This window comes from Ambystoma mexicanum, chromosome 3q (assembly GCF_040938575.1).
Source record: "Ambystoma mexicanum isolate Mex_15411 chromosome 3q, UKY_AmexF1_1, whole genome shotgun sequence".
NCBI classification, from domain to species: Eukaryota; Metazoa; Chordata; class Amphibia; order Caudata; family Ambystomatidae; genus Ambystoma; species Ambystoma mexicanum.
This window is the reverse complement of record NC_090926.1, coordinates 1,210,908,935-1,210,922,367: the sequence shown is the minus strand read 5'-3', so window position 1 is coordinate 1,210,922,367 and position 13,433 is coordinate 1,210,908,935.

Sequence of the window (13,433 nt, the reverse complement as noted above, 5' to 3'; positions counted from 1 at the left end):
GCAGCATATCTCTGTGTCTAGAAACTGACCATATCTTTAAAAGCCTTTTGGAAAGTTCATTCAAAGGAAACGATGTGCGGCAGAAAACACATTTTGTGAAAATAACATGAAAGAAAATGAACACTTGTAAATCTGCTTTTGCAAAGCAGGAAAATGCCCTTTCAAAATTAAACATGAAATAATACTGTGGCTTGCACAGAAACACAATTGTACATGTGGGTGGAGGAGCTGCAAAGCAATGGATACTGTGCTCTTCCCCCACAAGACTTCAATCAGCCTGGCAGAGGAAACCAGTTTGACAGGAGTTTTTGCCTCCCACCTTTCGCACCTACCAGTGAACTGATGATGCAAGGGCATGTGCTCTGTTCTTATGGGACTGACAGTGTGATAATTACAGGTTCTACCAGACTGGCCAGCATGACTGCCATCAAATACAAAGGAGGTGACTGTGCCCTGTGTTTTGAGCCAGAGGTGTGATTTCATTTTACATGGATTCCCCGCAGCCACTGTATGGCTTCAAAGGGCATCATAAAAAAAACCTTTGTGCAGACTGAGCCAGGAGAAAGACTGTTTGGCTGTGGGGGTTTTGCCAGACTGCCCACAGTGACTCATCCAGCCCATGGATTCAAAAACTGTTGTACATTAAGACATTTTTGCCCAGCACCCTAAATAAGCAATAATTCGATATTATGCCAGTATTTTATGTGATTTTTAAACAAGCAAAATGAGACCCAGTGCATGTTCCTGGCACTTGGGGAATTGAAATGTTATGAAAAATGCATTTCTGGATAAAGTATAAATGGCACACACATCACACTTGATGAAAATATGCAAAACAGTACTGGGCATATGTGTAGCCATTTGCAGAATTTTAAATATTGTGTCTCACCTTAAAATGGCAAAATTGTGCCAAAGGGCGATGCAATACTGCACCGAATTGGCGTTCAAACTGGCCAATTCCTTGTGAAATGTGGGATCTGCTTTTTATGATGGTGACTAGTTTAAATTTGAAGTTTTGTTCCTTAACTAATTTTTGTAAAAAATAGGCTTGTGAGATAAAGGGATTCATAAAATGCAAACACATAAAATGAGGTCACTTCCCCTGAACCAATCGGCCAGGAGGGAGGAGGGGCCACCAGTAGCCAGGCCTATCCCATTCAAGGAGTAAGCCCAGAGTACCTTTACCCCAGATTGTTAAGTTCTATGATGTCACTCTGTCTATATAAGCAGGAGATAGAGAGACACAAGGGATATTCAAAATTCAAGCTTCAAAGACTCCAAAACCAGATCCAGAGGCAGCTGGCTCCATCCAGACAGGACCATCCAGATCCAGGCGGAACCACCCATCCAGACCCAGGCATATCCAATAATCCAGGGAGAAAGGAGGAAAGGCAGCTGATCCCCTTTAGGAGAGTCCAGTGACCAGACCTTGCCCAGCTGATCCATCCCGCTGCCCACAGTGACCAGGTTTTGCCAAGCTGACCCATCCTGCTGCCCACAATGACCAGACCTTGCTCAGATGTTCCCATCCAGGAGAGCCCAGATGTCCCATTGACCAGATCTCTTTTCCCCGCTGTCCCGGTGACCAGATCCTTGGCCCCACTCTCCAGAGACCTTGCTGGCTGTCCAAATTACCAAACTCAAGCGTACCTTGTAAGTAACACATCTCCCAATACCCAAAAACTGCCTATCCTGCTCTTTTACCCGTGCATCCTATTCAAATCCTATAAAAACCCCATTAAAATCACACTCATATCCCAAATTGCCAGTATCCTCTGTTTGCCCTTTCCTTAAAAGAATCTGTGTTAGTTCATATCTGTTAGCGTATTCCTTTTTATAATTACTTCAGTATTTTGTGTAAGTCCCTAGTCTCCTGTGAAATAAATCAATTAATTCCCCTATAAAGACATTCACAGTGAGCTGGTTGCAATTCGAACTCAACCACCTCATGACAAGTACCTTTCTTTAATAATTATAATCCTTAAAATATAGTCTCAGCAGAACTAGTCATTGTGCTAACAGAACTGAATTTGCCTGTGTATTTTGCTTTTCTTCAAAATCCGACTTGCATTTCCCATAGAAAAAATCCTCACTATCATCCTATAAAGAGTCATCCCTTCCCCTCAGTATCCTATCTGTTCTGTGCCTTTGTTTCCCATCCAAAAAAACGATTTCCGATTTTGACTGCTTAGTCCATTTTTTTAACTGCTTGTCTTTCTAAAACCTGTGTAAAATAAGAAATTGCAATTCTGCTGTGTGTGTTTTCCTGTGCATTGTTTTCCTCCCAAAATCAATTTTCTCAACTGTGCTCACGTTGCTTTGGTGCCCTGCTCAGTAGCCTGTAAGCCTCCTTGTCTTTAAGTGCAGCCACACGCATTTCTGTCCTAGCTATCCTACTGCAAGTGTAAACTGATCTATAAGTAACCAGTAAAATCTGAGTATACCATTTTGCTCAATTTGAGGGTTTTCATTTTCATTTCTGGCCTCCCATTCTGGGGTGGTGGGCTGAATCTTAAATCAGATTTTTCCCTCTTTTTCTGACTTCTTGCCACTGCTTTCCATCCACAAAGAATTTAGTTAGCAGGTGTTTTGGGGGACGTGTTGCAGGAGAGGTGCATAACCTGTGTGCCATCTGTGATTGTGAAGAAAAGTGATTTTGTATCCATTTCCATTAAAGGTGTATGTATCTTATGTTAGAAGTTGAAGCAACTATATTGTGGGATTTTTTCAGGTATACTGCCACGTCATGGTGGCTGCTGCCCTAATTTTTATTTGCTTTGATTTTTCATTGAATTCTAAAAATAAATAAATATTTCATTGTTACACACCGGCTTGGTTCATGATCCATTGCATCACAGGGTATTTGGCAAGGTGGGTGTGGGACGTGTTGGGGCCAACTCAAACCAAGAATCCAGGAATCAAATAAAATTAATATAAAGCGTTAATATTGTGCCCCAGCTTCAGTGTCAGTGGAAGAAGTTCCTGGCTGGAGTGTGCCGTGTTCTAAAATCCGTTACACAACCAATCCTGTCCGCGGGAATCATGACAAGTCTGTATTGTCACTAGACCTATAATAGTACCAGTTTGCATCAGAAGTGGGATTTTTCACTTCATTCCGGGAGGTAACCTGCTACTGAACTCTTGCAAGAAACACCCAAGCAGAGAGGCCTCAAATCTTGCATTGGAGACAGAGACCAGGAGACATAGAAGCTGACTGGGACCCCTTGGAGGAGCCAGAGGGACCTATCCTTGACTGGCACCCTTGCTGTCCCAGAGGTGCCCTACTCTGTTCCCTGATGCTCATTACAAGGCCTCTCCTGTAAGTACAACTATCCCAAAGCCATAGACTGTGTAGGCCCTGCAATTTTTCCCAAGTATTGCTCTAGTTATTTTCCCAGAGCAAAATAACCTGTTTGTCTGTGTAGATTCTTAGCATATTTAATTAAAGTAAATCAATTAATTCCCCTCTAGAAATCACGAGATGTGTTTTGTTAGCATTCGAAACTGACATGCTCCTCCCAGTGTTTTTCGAGCTGATATAGATATAAAGATTTTATTGACTATTTGTAAATAAACCCTGACTTCGGTACAGAAAGGTGGGTGGGGGGCCTGAATCCAAAATAATTAATCCCCAAAACCCTGTGTCCAAGTGAGTGTGCAGGGTACCAAACAAAATCCCCCATTCATCCCCTTCATTTTAAAACAGAAGTGTGAAGCCTTGTATTTCCTTTGCATGTGTGGTGGAAAAAAAAACTAAATTGCCCCCATGTTCCCATTGTACTCGGACCCAAACCACAAAGACCTCCCTGTTCTTTTTAGGTGTGGCAAAACAAATGTTCCCATTGCTTTTCTTTCCTTCATATTGTATCTTAGGTAATGAGTGCAAACAATTTTTCCCATTGAATCCCTGCTCCAAAGAGTGCATTTTTCTATCAGAACCCAAATCGATTTTCTCATTGTGTTCTCACTCCCTGCCACTGGCCTTTAATTCAGAAGGGTCAAGCCTAATTGATGTTTGGAGGGTGGGGGTTGCTGGGAGAAAAAGTATTATAACCAAATAAGCAATCACTGTGTGCCTTGAATTGTTCTTTTTCTGCATTGGTGAGGGATTGTAAAAGAAATCTGCGGGAAATTGTGACTGCATGTCTTAGTATGATCTCTGTGTTGATGCCATTATGGAAGTCAGTTTTGTTTTTGTGTTGCCATTGTTAACATCAGCATTGGTGGCTGATATTAGTCTGTTTGCCCAATCTGGTTTCAATAAATTAATAAATATATATTCTTACTACACACCGGCCTGGTTCCCAGGTCCATTGTGACAGCGGGTATTTGTCGGGGTTGGGTGCGAGACAAGTTGGGGGCCTTACCAAACTGAACTCAAATAACAGTGCTTTGTTGTGCGCCACCTTGATTGGGGGTGAAAGGAACTCCCTGAGTTGAGTGTGACCGCGTAATAAAACGCAACATTGATCCCACCCGCACTTAGTAGTTGCCTTCCCCCTTTTACCTGTATGTGGCTAGGGGATGCTTTACTGGGTTAGATGGGGAATAGAAACAAAGGACGATGACTTTGTACAGTGGAGCATCTGCTCTTTCGGGACCATTGATATCCGTCTTCCGGGCCCCATCTGATTGCCTTGATCTTCCTCTTTCAGAAGGGGAACACTGGTTTTTGGTTGCTGGGTGTTACTCGCAGGACCATTGGTGGTGGAGTACCAGACCTCACGTCTCCCAGTTTTCCACTCTCTCGTTGGCCACCAAGCTGGTGTTTCACAGTTTGTATGTTTCTGACTTACCCACGTGGCTTTCACGGCAGAGTACCAAACCTCTCGTCTTCCGGCTCTCCCCTCTCTCGCAGGCCACCAATCTGGGTTGTTACAGTTGGTAAGATTCTGGTTGTCATAGTACTGGATCTTGTTTATGAGTTTGTAATTAAAAGGCTGTCTGGTGTTCACCTTTCCTGTTTCAGCCAATTCTTTCTTCTGAGCCGTTCCCCCCTAGCTCGTTTCTCTCCTTCTTCTTTATGCCGGTCGCCGTCTATTCTCTACTCTTAGTGGTGGGTTGTCGAATGAAGTCTGTTGTCTCTTACGGGCTCGTGTTTTGCCTCGCCATCGGCCTTGAATGGATTGTTATTTTTGACTATGGCCTTCTGTTCCGCTATACACTTGGCAATGTGTTTCTACTGCCCCAGGTACTTCGATTTCTGCTCTCCCTCCAGGTCTCTTTCCTGGCCTCTCTCGCCATCTTCTTTGTCAGATTGGTTTATGTAGTAACCCCCCCAGACTCCCAGCGTTGCATTGCACACCTGGTTTGCAATTGATGGCATACGTACTTTAGGGATTAAATAACTTTTCTGATTCGTTTGGTTTTGAATGTTGCCTGAGTCAGAGTTATTGGGGAAATCACAAATATATGTGGTTTTACATGAAGGGGAATAATTAGATGATGAGGAGAAGGATCTAGCCATCGGCTGTTGGTTTGTAGCAGGACCGCCTCCTATCCTTGCGTCACTCTTCTGAGAAGGGGAGTTCTTCCCCATGGGATCCTCCAGCGTTGCACCGCCCTGAGGAGGATTACCGCCCTGGCCCCATGGAAAGGCCTGTCCCCACCTGAAGTAGTGACGCCATCCGTAGGATCATAACACCGCCTACTAAAGCTTCCTCTCTGCCGCTGCCCACACACTTTACTTTGCAAAGTCATTCCTCACTAGTACCTCCCCAACCTGCCATGATTCCAGATAAAGACTTTGTGTGCCTCGTCGCTATGCCGCCTCCCTGCTGCTGTCTCCAGCCAAGTTAATGCCACCACATGCCAGTTTCTGCCTGCTAGCTCCTGTGTCCCATTGCCCACTGCAATTATTAGTCAGGCTGTCCACCTTGGTGAGTCTGTGGCCTGTGAGGTGGCGTTCACACCTGGGAGGTGGGAGGCCACAAGGCAAGCCAACACAGTGATTATTCCTTTTCTCGACCCAGTCCCACTGGTGTTCATCTGTGCAGCTCCTGTACCAGCTCTTCCTGCCTGTGCGCCTAAAACTCAAGGGTAGATATCCACTCCTATCTGTACAAAAGCGCAGACAGACCTGGCCTGATTATTTTTCCAACACACCTTCTTGTCTCATTTGGGGAGGGCTTGAAAGCTCAGAGGGTTAGTGCCAGCTCACATCAGTTCCGGTGAAGTATTGATGAGTCAAATCATGACACCTGCATTATCTAGCGGGGTGAAATGGAAGGCCTGATACTGCAGGTAAGGGAAGTGAACTTCTTTACTAAGTTCCAGTGACAAGGTTTATGCATCAGGTAAGTCCAAAGGTAAGTAAGTGGGAAGATACACAGGAGACATCCACCGGCCTCCTCTCTCACAGGCTACTTCCCTCCAACTGACCTTCATGGAGCTTACAGAGTCACTCCCACCACAACATTCCACAGGCATAACATTCCATCAGGCATTCTCTCAGGCAAGCATTCATGCAGGACCAAGGCAGGGAACACAAGACATAACACATTCCTCTAGTCGTTCTGCACATAAAATGGGAAAGGATAGGGCTCATGTCTGTCAAAGAGTGCACATGATCCACGGGGTCTCATCCTTCATGGTGAGGGGTACATTAAAATATTCCCACCGGTGTGCGTGGTAATAGAGAAGCTATCTGCTTCCTCGGGCGGGGCCTGGGGCCTCAATTAAAACATGTCTTTTGGGGTTTTTGACAATTTAGACAACTCGTGCACATCAAACATGTTGGCCCTGGAGTCAGTTTAGTCAAACCTAGCATATCTATGCACTGGAAGTAAGAGGCAGCCCCTGCAATGCTCCCCTACCTCAGAGACTTGATGAAGTGTGCAGTGGTCAGGCAAGAGGGTTCCAAGGCATGCATGCACACCACACTGCACAGACTGGTGGGGGAGATGACTTACCCGTCCCATTGAATGCCCTTGCAATGCCTGCATCAAAGAACCTGATCAATTGGTAACATGAACGGGGGGTGATATGTAATGTCATTGGAATTGAATATTCAGTACCATGGGGAACATGCATGGTCTGGAATGTATAGGGGGTGATGTTACATGCACTTTAAACTAGTTCATTTTTATATCTGCTATGTTCTGTTCTTTTTGACTAGATGTATAATGAATTAGATGCATGCACTGTATTGAAATGTAATAAAGAAATGAAAAAATAAATGGGTCAAAACACCTGGTATAACATTCTACCTAAATATGAGACGTGATTGTGTGGACCTATGTTGAAGGTATAGCATAGGGTAAACATGGGTAAACATGGGTTATTTGCCCAGGGCAATTATTTCCATGGACACCATGGGGTAAATGTCCAACGTAATCCCAGGTCATAATTAGGGTGTATTTTATTCACCGTTGTAAAAAAAAAAATAATAATAATAAAATAAAAAGGAATCTAGGAAGATAAACAAGCCAAGGTTCACAAAGTCATAACAAGGAACTCAACATCGCTAATGAAAAGGGTGATACAAGAGACAAGTAAAACACGTATTGGCATTGCCAACATTGCCAACAGTTTGAGCTTTTGTGTAGGCATGGTAAAGGCACTTGCAAAGCACTGCCAAAGAGGTATTAACTGCCCATCAATTGTAGCAGCTGCACAGTGGCACGAGTACCTGGGCATGTAATAGCAGTTATGTTATGTTATAGGTTGTTTTATACCGCGCACTAGCACCACCTGCACGGTCCCTTGGTGCTCTGGCGGAGCAAGATGGTAAGGTGGGGGAGCAAGTTAGTAGGATTTAGCGGGAGAAAAGAGCAAGAGAGCTGTGATGAGCTGTTGGCAGCTTCCGTTTGGTTTACACCGTTCACTGAGTGTAGGTGTGAATTCTCGGTCAGTAGCCGTCATGTGCTGTTCTGTGAGGCATTGTGTGGCTTGCTTCTTTGTTGCGGTGCCTTGCAAATGCCCATTACTTACACACAAGCAAAAACTGTTGGCTTTGCCAATGCTTGTTTTTAACAGGACCGCAGTCTAGGACACGCAGAGTGCTTATAAATCGAGTGGCTGGGTGCATATCTGGTTGAGCAATTTCTATCACACCGGTGGATAGTTTACAGCTCCAATCAGCGCATTATCTCAGAGGACTGCTTTGAACAAACACTGACAGGCACCAGGAGGGCACCGTTTTATGTTAAGCCTTCAAAAGCCAGCTTAAATAGATCCAGGAAGATGTGTTTTGGGCAGGGAGGGGCAGGAAGTGGGTGGGCATGGCCACAGGGAATGGCCATGGGCAGTCAGTGGGTGGGTAAATAACCAAACACACCTACAAGCTGTGTGTCCCTCCTCATATGGCAGTTCCCGCTAGCTGCACTCTAATGCAATCATTTCGGCTCATAGATTCCTCTAAAGCACCACCTAATATCCAAAACTAAAAATCGGACTCCAACACAGTTGGCATTTCCGGAGAATGAAGCAAGGCGACCCCGCTACCAAGAATTGCAGAGGACCGAGTGGAGGGCTTTAGAGGTTTTTGCAGATTTTGATGTCCTGGAGGGAACCCGAATGACTGGGCTGTTGGAAACATAGTTGCAAAGACTCGTCTTCTTGTGCGCGTGCATGCACAGAAGTGGTGGCCCGAGCCACTTTCCGCCACTCCGGTGCTCCTTGTGAAACCAGCGTTTCAGGCATTTCCGTTGGTCCTAAAATGCTGAGCCTAAGACCAGAGGACAGAGCCTCTGTATCCTAAGGACCAAAGCCAGGATGATATGCCCCTGTCCGCACCCTATGCCTAGCCCCAGCACCACAAGGCATCTGTGCCACAGCAGGCATTGGGTAAGGTGTGCCCAGCCTGCGAGCATGTCGCAAGCCTGGCTGAGTATGGTGATTTTCCACCAGAGGGTAATTCCTGTATGGACCTGTTCGGACCAGGAGGACCCAGGGCCCGATCCCCTGCTCAGACCGCAGGTAAGCATGCACCAAAATGTGTTAGTCCCTCTGTCCCCACAGGCCATACCCACCCCCTCTCATCCCCATGTGATGTTTTCTTGTGCCCCCACCATTCTTGCACACAGGTGTTGCCTGTTTTGCTTGATTCTTCTACCCTGCTCCCCCCTCGCGTCCCTCAAGCCTACTTCTGCAGGAGTCTGTCCTGATACATTTTGGTTTGACCATCACCGTCTTGTGGGCAATGCTGGATTTAACTTTTATGGACTTCATTGATTCACAATGCGTCACCCTTTCTCAACTCTCATGCTGGACTTCTTTTGCATCTTGCACTCATGGTGGCCCTGAATCATGCTGTTCTCATCTTCATCTTGTATCCTGGCTTGCAACATGATGTGTTACTACTGACTTCTGCAATTGTATTCACTCTCTCCCCTCTTGCTTCTCCACTCTTTTGACTGCTTACTATCTGTTCTCTCCTCCTCTCCCTTTCTCCCTTTTCCTATCTCCTCCCCTTACTTTCTTCTATGCACTTACTCTATCAGAATTGTCCCTGGACCTAATATGATAGCAACCTCGTCTGTTTCCTCCACCTTCCCATTACTGTTTTTTCCTCCCCACCATCCCTCCAGCACTATCTGAAATGTTGTCAGGCCTAGTATGATAGTCGCTCATTTTGTTCCTCCCTTCCCTTTCTGCACCCCTCTCCCTCACCTCTTGTTTTTCTCCAAGTCTACCAGAAATGTCGTCAGGCCTAGTACGGTAGTCGCCTGTCTGTTTCCATTTCCTTCCCACTTTCCCCCTCCCTTCCTTATTGATGTCTCAGCTCTTGCACTATCTGAAATGTCGTCAGGCCGAGTACGATAGTTAATTTCACATCCTTACTGTTCATGGCCTGTAAGAATGTTATTGTATTTTCCCTTGTTCCCTCCCTTGCCTTGAAGCACTTTGAAACACATTGTGTATAGGCGCTATATAAATAAACTATCATATCATATCACAAGAGCTGTCAATAGTAGTACCAATATTAGAGTAATCCTACTGTTAGTAACGTTTATTTTAGTAGTAGCAATGGTACAATTCCCAACAGGAATATTACTAGTCTCAGGAGCACTAGTAGCACTACACATACTTCCAGTAGTTATGCTTTAGGCAGTGCTATTAATCATGGGATTTCGACTAGCAGTGGAAGAAGTGGGAGTACCAGCAGTGGGAGGGCAGTACAAGAAGTGGAATACTAGCAAATACTAGCATTGCCAGTAAGAGAAGTAGTCATGGTATACGTGATAATAATAACACATCATTTATATAACACTCTCGCCGCAGCTTTCATATACAGCTGTTATTACCCAGCTGAAAGTGATCCTCCTGTAACTGACCTCTGAAGGAAGAGAAGAAAGACTGAGCCGGCCTTGACAGGATTCGAACCTGTGGCTTGCAGATCACGCAGACCACTTCGCCCCTTGTGCTATCCTACTAACATGGGCACCTGCAATGATAGTGGACCTATAATGGTGTTACTTAGCATTGGTGTAAAGGCTTGCCATGAATGCATACCTCTGAGTCAGAGTGGCAGGATCGTGGGGGTGCGTTTGGATGGGGGGCAACATTGCCAGCCGTTTAGCCTTTGATTTTGGGTGGAAAGGATCACAAACTACAAGAAAGGGTTGTAAGAGGGAGAAGGTGGAACGTAAAAGTAAACGCATCTTTTATGATATGTCTTTAGTGCTGCAATGGCTGTGCAGACTGCACTTCCTCCCCTCTTCTGATGTCACTTCCTATTTCAGTCGTGGAAAGGAGCTCACAAAGTGACAGACAACATAAGTGAATATAATTCATATCAAAAGGTGAAAAGTAAAACGGATGGAAGGCACCTGGGCCTGGAAAATGGGCAGACGTAAGACATTAATGGTAATGAAGAGAGTATAATATTTTTGAAAATAAAATCTATGCCCCTTGTAAAGCCCTATTTGCACTGTGGATTTCTTGTTTGCACACCAACAGTTTAGCATTTTGGGAATGAAAATGAAACCCTGTGTTCAGACATGGTACCTACACGCTTCACCGGAACCTGGCACCATCATTAATGGCCCTCGCTTAATTTTGAGTCATTAACTTTGGTTATGAGCGAATTGTTCCTCAACCGTAGGTAATAAAGGTAAAGTAATTATCAGCAATTATCAGCAATATTAGCGAACATAACATATTTAATTGTACTAAAAGCCTCGTTTTGCTGAAAAATGATATCTTAAATTATACTGCACATTCTAAAACAATTTACAAGTATACTTCTCCTGCCCGGTCTAGCAACTGACACTTAAACCAGCTCCATTTGTCTTTCTGGCATACTGAAGGCCTAGACAGCCATCTTGGTAAAGGGTGGGACTTGGCTAAAATACACCCCCCCCCCCAACTAATACAGGAGGCTCCCACCTCCTGAGTTAAGTGAAGAGATATACCACTCTCATGGGTCGTGAGCGAAGTGCAGAAGTGCTACGGCAAGTGCAGGGCCAGGGGGCAAGTGCAGGAGACTGTCGAGGAAGCTTGGGACCTGTGAGGCTCTGAAGGTGCACCAGGCAGCCAGTCGGTGACACTGAGCAGAAGTAGAGGAGAGAGAGCAGAAAGAAGTGTTAAGCAGGGGAGGGGGAGAGGGAAAGAGGAGGCGAAGAGAAAAGTGTTGAGGAGTTTCCGGAACTGGAGGAGATCCGGCTCTAAATGGAGAGAGGCAGGGAGGCTGTTCCAGAGGGTGGCATGTGAAGTCGATAAAGATCTCCCCCCAAGTCTCGGATTGCTTGGACAATGGCTCACCCGCAAAGAATTGGAAGAAGACGAGCGGAGGGCTTGAGCAGGTATTTAAGAAGAGAGCGTTGCAGACAGATTTGGCCCAGGTCCCAGAAAGCCTTGTGGACAATGCAAAGGGTCTTGAACAGGGAGCCAGTGAATGGATTGCAGTGCCAGAGAGATGCTGTCCCTGGGCTTGATGCCAAGGATAAGTCTTGCGGTTCTGTTCTGGATGAGGTGCAGAGGACGGAGGGCAGAAGATGGCAGGTTGAGAAAGGGGCGGTTGCAGTAGTCCAGCCTAGAGAGACCAGGACTCTAGAGACGATGAGCCACTGGGGGAAGGTGAAAAGAGGTAGAATACCTCGGAGAAGGTGCAGTTGGTAGTGGGACTTTCTAGAGATGTCCCTGATGTGAGACGAGAAGGATAGACAGAGTGGAGTCGAAGATGCCCCCCAGATATTTTGTCTTGTTGGTCGGTGGAGGTGCAGGGCCAAGGGAGGCCGGCCATAGAGAAAGAGGGAAGGTGGAAGCAGGGGGTTTTGGAGGGACACAGATCAACCTGTTTAGAGGAGGCTTTCATAGACCGGACTTGTCTAGTGACCTCCTCAGGTGTGACAGGGGCGAGTAAAGAGAGACTAAGGGGTGGCCAAGGGTGGTACAAGATATGTTGGTGTATGAGGTGGTGAGGAAGAGAGAGAGGATTTAATGTCCTGTGTTTTTTCGGGGTGAAGTGTGCAGCCAGGGCAAAGCAAAGGGCCTGGGTGGGTGCAATGGTGGAGGAGGCTGCGGTAGGGTTGGCTAGTTCCTTGTAGACTTTAAAAAGTTTGACCGTGTTATTGAATGACGCAGAGATGCAAGATTGAATGAGGACTCTTTTTCTTGGAGCGGATACTGCCTTTGAAGGAGGTGACAGGCCAGTTAGGGTCCGCCTGAGGAATCCCATTTCCATTCAGCTGCCCTGCACTTGCGTTTAAGGGAGGCCATCTCGGAGTCGTACCAAGAGGTGCACATTTTGGTAGGCTTCAGTCGTACCCTCATGACCGGGGCAAGAATATCAAGGGTGTTGGAAATGGAGAGGTTAAAGTTAGATAGGGCTGTGTCAGGGTGGGAGTCAGCTGCAGGAGTGGAAGGAGCAGAGTAGGTAGAGGCAAAGGCAGCTACTGACACTCTTTTCATGTGGGCCCCCAGAACCTGCAGAGGTGAATCTTTGAGCAGTCGTCGATTTGCAGTGCGCCGCTTATAGCTAGACAAGGCCTGCCCTGGGTGCAAGTGGAACATAGAACAGAATTGACTATGTGGATATACACTATATAACAGTTCTGGGCCGATAGGAAAACCTTTATGTAAAAAGTGCTTTTAATTTATATTGATTCCTATGCACAGTCATTACTGTCTATGGGCTATTATTTAGTTCAATGGACTGCATTGATCCAATGGGCTGACATTTTCCAGTGCTCCAGCTCTGCCGTTTCTCCCGATCCTGTTTACCAGACTTTTCAGTTGTGACAGATGGTCTCTCTGTCCCTCCAATGGAGGAAGGTCCCATGCTACCTTCTCCCCTCAGGAAGAGACATGATATGATATGATAGTTTATTTATATAGCGCCTGTACACAATGTGTTTCAAAGCGCTTCATGACAAGGGAGGGAACAAGGGAAAATACAAAATATTCTTACAGGCCATGAACAACAAGCGACATTTCAGATAGTGCAAGAGTTCAAATACAGATAGGAAGGAAATGGGAAACAGACAGGC